Raw genomic sequence first — 7,232 nt, 5'->3', positions numbered from 1 at the left:
GGGAAAATTGAATCAGCTGGGAGCTGCGCGTGCCCCCAGCCGAGCGCTAAATCCGATTTTATCTGTGGCAGTGCGGTGTCGCCTCGCAGCCTGAGCTTGCCTTCCTCCTGGAGAAACCCCACGTCAGCCTGGCCCGGCCAGCAGGACGTCAACCTCCCTTTTGGGGCATCCCAGAGCTGTCCTTCGCTGCCCCCAGACCGCCCAGGCAACGCCTGCTCTGTCGGTGGGTCCCGGCCAGACCCAGACACGATGGCCGACCGACGCTTGTGGCTGCGTTACAACCGCGGCTGTTTGAGTCAGCTCAAGGCTTAATCCCTCCGGTTCGGACTGGAGCGCAGCAGCTCTGCTGCACAGCCATTTTGTGCCATGAACACCCCGAGAGCCGCCATTTTCGGCAGGGCTGCCTGAGCCCTGAGCCGTGCCAAATGGGGAAGGGTAGCGAGGGGCCCGAGGCCACGCAGGAGCCAAAATTGGGGCCTGGGTGACCATGGGCAGGACGGGAGCGGGGTGGGAGAGCTGCTCTGAGGAGCGCCTGACCTCCCCGGCACTTACGTGAAGGACTTGCACAGTGTTTGTAGAGCATCAACCAGCTCCCCAGGGAGAGCGGGCAGCCATGGCTGGGCATGGGGACTTGGGCGGGCAGAATGTCTCACAGGGACGTTGCATCAGTACCCCTACTTGCGGGGTTTGTTTCTAAAGGCGTCTGCTGTGCAGCCACCGAACGCCTCTCCCTTCCCTCAGTGGAGCGGCCTCCCTTGCTGACGACAGTTATGGACGGCCTTCTTCCATTCTCCGCTGGTCGGACCTTGGCCGCCGGGCCGCAACGCACAGCAAACCACAGTGGCCACCTGTAGGCAGCTGCCAGCCGGCCAGAGGAGGGTGGCTGTGGCCGTGACCCTCACCAGCCTGTCCCAGCAGAGCTTGGCCAGGGTCCCTGTCTGGTGAGGTGCCCTGGGGCCGGCAGGCAGTTGGAGCATATGGGATGCGGCTGGACAGAGAAGTCGCGAAGAGCCTCAGGCTGTTCGCTTTCACACAGAATCACACACACACGATCACAGAACGGTTGAGGCTGGAAAGGAGCTCTGGAGGTCATCTGGTCCAACCCCCCTGCTCAAGCAGGGCCACCTAGAGACAGTTGCCCAGGACCACGTCCAGACAGCTTTTGAATATCTCCAAGGATGGAGACTCCACAAGCTCTCTGGGCAACCTGTGCCAGTGCCTAGTCACCCTCACAGCAAAAACATGTTTCCTGGTGTTCAGAAAGATCCTCCTGTGTTTCACTTTGTGCCCATTGCCTCTGGTCCTGTCACTGAGAAGAGCCCGGCTCCATCCTCTTTGCATCCTCCCTTCAGGTATTTGCATGCATTGATGAGATACCCCTGAGCCTTCTCTTCTCCAGGCTGAACAGTCCCAGCTCTCTCAGCCTTCCCTCATATGTCAGATTCTCTAGTCCTGTCATCATCTTTGTGGTCCTTCACTGGACTCTCTCCAGTAGCTCCATATATATTTTACTTGGCCACCTAGAAATGCCCCTGGGAATTAATGCTAGCTCACTCAGCATTCAGCTGCTGGGGTTATTTCTATCCTGACCACTCATACCTATCTTTACTTGAAGTGGTATCTGTGGGCCAAAGAAAGGAGCGCAGAGCAGCCTGGCTCTGAAGGATGCGATGCCCAGGGAACATGCTGTGACATCTGACACTCGTGTGAGCACTTCCAGGTCCAGAAATCACACCTACGGACCTAATGGTGTCTGCAGCCATGGCCAAGGACCAGTCTCTGTCCCCTCTTTAACCTGCCAAACCTCAGAAACCAGCAGGTACTTGGGGCAGTTCCTCTCACTTGAGCTTTACATACTTTCTTAGCAGCCTGAGAAAGAGAAAAGAAAAGAAAAAAAATAAAGCTTCAAAGACACTCTCTGCTAACCATGTTAACAGCACTGTCTGCTGGGTGGGTTTCAAAGCAAAGATGAGGTCCAGCCCAAACCTAAGTGCAGTCCCACAAAGTTGTAGAAACTGCTATCAATTAACTTGGTTTTGGATTAGAAAACTTAGAGAACAGATATCGAAGTTTATTTCACCATTTCAAGAGTCTCCCCTGTCCCCGAAACTGAGGCCATCCTAATTGCTTTCTGAAGGCCGTTTTATATTTCTGAAGTCTTCCTACTGACTTCACTGAAAGCCGGATCAAACTCTGAACTCTTTAAAGTTAGTATCTCATCTGTACTTTATTTACAAGCAGAATGTGATGTGTCATATTGGGCCCGTCTTAGAAAGTACAGATTAATATTCAAGTGCAGGATGAGTGTTTTCATTGGCAAGGCAACTAACATGGAGCTTTTTTATAACAAGTAGTTCGTAGTCCTTCAGGAGTTGTAATATTTCTTTTTTGATTAGGAAGATAATGTAAATATTGAGTGCTGCTTCTTGTATTTCCTACAGCATCTATATATTCAGAGAACTAAATCATAAATGCTTTTGCTTCCAAATGATTAACTGTTCAAATAAAGCACTGTCACGTTGCTCCAGTTTTAACATTGGTGCTGTGAATTAACCTGGAGACATCGTGATGAACATTTAATCCCATCTTCCTCAGCGTAACGCACATGACCCTCTCGCTCCAGTTCTCTGCATTCGGCTCGCCCCTCGCTGCTTTTGCACTGCCAGGGAAACTGGGGCTTTCTTCCATGTCTTGCTGTTTAGATTGCTAGGCACATGCCTACAAAAATATTTTCCACTTATTTTTTTTTAAGGCTCCTGCCTTGGCATTTTTCAGTCACATCCTGGAGAGACATCTGAAAGGAAAGAAAACAGTACCTGGATGTTAGCTTGTGCAATGCTTCTAATTAAACCTTGCATAATGACAAAAACCCTCCTGCCATTTGTTAAGGTTTTCCCCACAGCATTATGCATCCTCTTAATTAAGAGGAGAAGCTAAGTAATACCTGTTTTATTCCCTCTTGCTTCCAATTAGTCATCCATTGATCATTACCCACTCAACATTTGACAATTAACAGAGCCCCCACTCTCCGCAGGACTGGGATGTGTAGTCCTTCAGAAATGACATGTCTAGAATAACGTGAGGGGAGCTGCGTGGGCGAGTAATGGGACGAGAGGTAGGGGGAAGGGGAGGAGAAGGCCACCCAAGTGGAACAAAAGACGTGTAACATATGCAAATGTTCAGTATGCGGTATGTGTTTTATATGCCTGATGTATATGAGGTCATATACAAAGCTCAGCTGGCGGCTGTGCTGCTTTTGGGAGGCATGGGAATTTGAGGGAGCACTTGAGCTCTCGTATGATCAAATGTACCTAGTCCTCTGTCTTCAAGATGCAAAGCGGTTCCTGATTTGGCTCTTTGCCTCTGCTTTTTTTAGGAGAGCAGGAGTTAGCATCTGCTTCTCCGTTGTCACTGGGACCGTGGGCTGCATCAACATAGCCCCCCGCCAAGTCACCCCAAGACCCAGCTGCAGCCACACGGTCATTCCCGACCTGCTGCCGACAGCCAGGAGTGCGGCGGCTCCGGGAGCCAGAGAGGCATCCAGGGAAGCTGCAGGCCCCTTCTGCATCGTCACTCTCCTCCAGGAGCCCGGGCCAGCGGCAGGGACGGCCCCGGCCCCACGCAGTGCCAGGAGGGATGCGCTGGGACCACCACACCCCTTCCCCAACACCAGGGACCCTTCCTGTACCAGTAGCATCTTCTAGCTGGGGAAGACCAGCAGCGTAGTGGGGCTGGAAGGCAGCCCGGAGCCTGAACTGGAGCAGTGAATAAAGAGTAGGGGATGCCAGGGCTTTTGGGCAGGCCTCCGGCATGAGGTTGAGCCCCAGGGTCAGCGAGTAAGGCTACACCACAGTCAGAAAGCTTCCCTGCATCCTTTTGTCTTTTGTCTCTTTTCCAGATGAAAATCCATCCATTACAGGGCTCAGGGATTTTGTGTGAAGCTGCAACAATAAGTAGCTGAGCAAACTTCACAAGACTCGGCGTGCGGGGGCTCGACAACAAATGCTGATGCACAAAAAAGCAAACCGGGGCCCTCGGCAAGCTCTAGCCCGGCTGTAGAAGAAGGAGGATAATCTCATTTCTTTGCTCTTTGCCCTTTTTGCTATTCACAGAGCTTAATGCCGAGTTATTCCCAACAATGAGCAGAACAATCAAACTTCCATCTGGCCTGGTCAGGCAAATGCAACACTTGCCCCTCCAGTCACAGGCACGCCAGTCCTGCGATTTTTTTTCCCCATCTTGAACATATACTATTTACCCCAACTCTGTAACAGAGAAGATATTTATACTTGGTAACAGAAGCTGCAGTTCATGCTCACCAGCCTGCTCTAATCTGATCACCTAAATCCCTGGGCACAGCGAAACACGGGTGCTGCGAGCACAGCTGGTGCTGCAACCTTTGGCTCTCCCTCTACACGACATGATGCACAGCCTACCAGCTAATGACCTGTTTTTCCTGGGAGGGCACTTTTCTCCCTTTTTGGCCCTCCTGCATACTCACCACAGGCCCCAAACTGCAGCCATACCCTTGGGAGAAACGTTTTCTCTCCCTGACTTTGAAATCAGGTGCAGGTTGCTCTTTGCGGTAGCCAGAGACCCACAGGATCACCAGGCTGCAGCAGCAGTGCTTGCTGCTACCACCCCACCGCTGGCCTGGGAATAAGGATTATAACTGATCACATAGCCAGGGGGGGAGAAAAAAGAAAAAGAAAAAGAAAAAGAGAAGCTCTTTGTTGTTAACACCATCCTGTCCTCTAATCTACTCATGTCCCGGTCTTACATTTTTGTTAAGCATTCACCTGCAGGGGAGGAATACAAGGAGATGGGTTGGTGGTTGTGTAGGTATAGATGTTTTTGTGTGCGAATTGCATTTTGACATATAGATATATACACATACACACAAAAGCACTGGCTGTATTAAAAGTTGACAGAAAATATCTTACAGACTTAAGTGAAGCTAGCATTTCCCCTCTTACATTCAAAATGAACCTCAGTAACCTGGTTTTAGCTGTCAGAAGATCTCCTGACAAATTTAGAAACGCTGAGAGGGAGAGACTAACACCCTGCACTGGTGGCATCCTGGCAAGGGGCCTCTTTCCCTTTCCTGCTGAAAGGACACGCGTTCTGGTTTGGTCTGTGCAGGAAAACCTGAAATTGAAGTGTCCCCTTCTTTAGTAAAGATGGCAGGGAATGCTGCCCCAATTGACAGGAGCCCCTTCAGCGATAAAATTTCCCTGCATGTGAGTCACAGGAAATTATAATCACTGCTTACTGAGATTGCAGAACACAATGAAATTTCTGAGCTACAAACAGACTTCAATTATTCTTGAAAGACAGACAGACCCTCAGACTGACACGATTGGAGAAAATAAATATCCTTTTGTCTGCACTGCTGGTGGTAATTTCCCATTAGACAGGAAAAGACTTCTTTGATGAATGAATATTGTCTACACATTAGAAGAGGAGCTACTGTATATCTCCTAATAGCTCTTGCATGCTTGGGCTCAGCCTCATGTGAGGCCCTTAAACCCCTTGGGTACAATGTGGTAGCATTCATTAGTGTACTGCATTTTTTATTGCAGCATTTGAGAAAAGGATGGTGCATATTAAAATAAATTTAAGCAGCTTCCCACTCACCTTGAAGTTATGTGGCAAGGTCAAATACATTTAGCAATCTGCCTTCTTGGTCTGCAGGTAGTCCTTTCCAGTCAAGAGGCTTCAGGAGAAACACTCGCACTGGGGACAGATTTTCCATTTGTGATTACTCTTGTAATTTTAGCAGTTAATCACTTTTCTATTTTGTATTTACTTTGCTTTTCTACAGTGGTAATTAAATCAAACCCAGAGTGTCACATACAACTAAGGCGAGCACTGTTTGCAGAAGCCAAATAACATCATGTTAGTGCCTTTGTCAAACTTTGGACCTTTTCAAAGACCCACCAAGTCTCACGTAATTTCCTTCCCACAGAAATATGTTAACAGGCATTAATTGTACTCACTGCCCCTTTCATAGCAGTGTTGCATTTCCACCTGTCATTTTTCCTGGGACTGGTATTGGATTAAGCTTGGCCTAGAGATGCCTGGTTCACCCCACGGAGTCCGTTCAGCTGCTGGTAGGTCACCTTTTTTGGAACTTCTCCGCCACACCATGGATTGGTTGGGAGTCAGGTGGGCTGGTGGGGAGAGCATTTGGCCAACAGTTTTTATCTGGATAGGATTTATTTAGCCTTACATTAAAAAAAATTATTGGAGGGAACAGGAGATTCTTAATCTCATAATTCTACTTTTACAGTCACCACACCGCTATTTGTGGTGTATACACAGTGCTTAGGAAAAGTTTTTTATTAATTTATAGCAAAAATGCTAACAACCTTGTTTAAATTTTTGCTAATGTTTTTATTTGAGAGATTAAAAAACCCAAACAACAAAACTCCCAACATTAAGAAAAAGAAGCAGAAGAGCTACCGATGAGAAATGGTCTGGATTTGCCACTCAACAGTGGCACCAGTCTGCACACAAGCCAGCTGCAGGCAGAGATGCAGCAGAGACCAACATGGTACTCGTAGACCGAATGCGATACAAGAAACAGCAAACCCAAGAATCAGAAATAAAGGCCATAAAACCCCAACAATGCCCCATCTGAGTCTTACTTCCAACGAGAAACATAGGCAAAACTAATGTTTTAGGCTCATCCCGCATTACAGATGGAAACTGCGCTTAAAAGTTTGTGGCATAGCAAAGGCTGCTAAGGAATTTGGCAGAATGGCCATGCTTTGCCACCGAGCACTGGGCTGAGTACATGACGTTTTGGCTTCGCCAGCCCGCTGAGTTACTACAGAGTCCTCAGTTCAGTGGATGACGTTTTAAGGCAGGGGGGTAGCTGTGGGAAAAAAGAGGACCACCACTTGCTTTGTAAGTACTAAGAGGAAGCTAAAAGTCCAACAAGAATTATGGCCTCTTCAGTACTCCACAGCTACAGGTACAGCAACATAGAATATATCATGTACATAACATTACTTATAGACTCTACATGTAAAACGTTAACCAATTTATCATGGAAATCTGGTAACAAGCAACATTGCCATATAAATTCACACTTCGAGAAAGGCTAAGTGTGGAAGTCTCCTTTGCAAGAGGATTTTCAGTCAATGTTTTGTATAGAAAATATTAAAATGATGACAATTTGTTCTCTGAATCTCAATTCATTATTGGATTAGTTTTCAGGAATGGAA

General features: G+C 48.1%; 1 long non-coding RNA gene across 2 annotated transcripts in view; it reads left to right on the top strand.

Annotated features, from left to right (window-relative positions):
• LOC138689585 (uncharacterized) overlaps positions 1-6,255 on the top strand; it is a 70,897-nt gene extending 64,642 nt beyond the window's left edge. For both annotated transcript variants that reach the window (XR_011328477.1, XR_011328479.1), the window contains exon 3: positions 3,377-6,255. This is a non-coding gene — a long non-coding RNA (uncharacterized lncRNA). The remainder of the gene's footprint in view (positions 1-3,376) is intronic.
• Positions 6,256-7,232: the final 977 nt, after the last annotated feature.

This window comes from Haliaeetus albicilla, chromosome 17 (genome assembly GCF_947461875.1).
Source record: "Haliaeetus albicilla chromosome 17, bHalAlb1.1, whole genome shotgun sequence".
NCBI classification, from domain to species: domain Eukaryota; kingdom Metazoa; phylum Chordata; class Aves; order Accipitriformes; family Accipitridae; genus Haliaeetus; species Haliaeetus albicilla.
The sequence above is the reverse complement of the archived record's forward strand: the minus strand, read 5'-3'. Positions and strand labels throughout refer to the sequence as shown.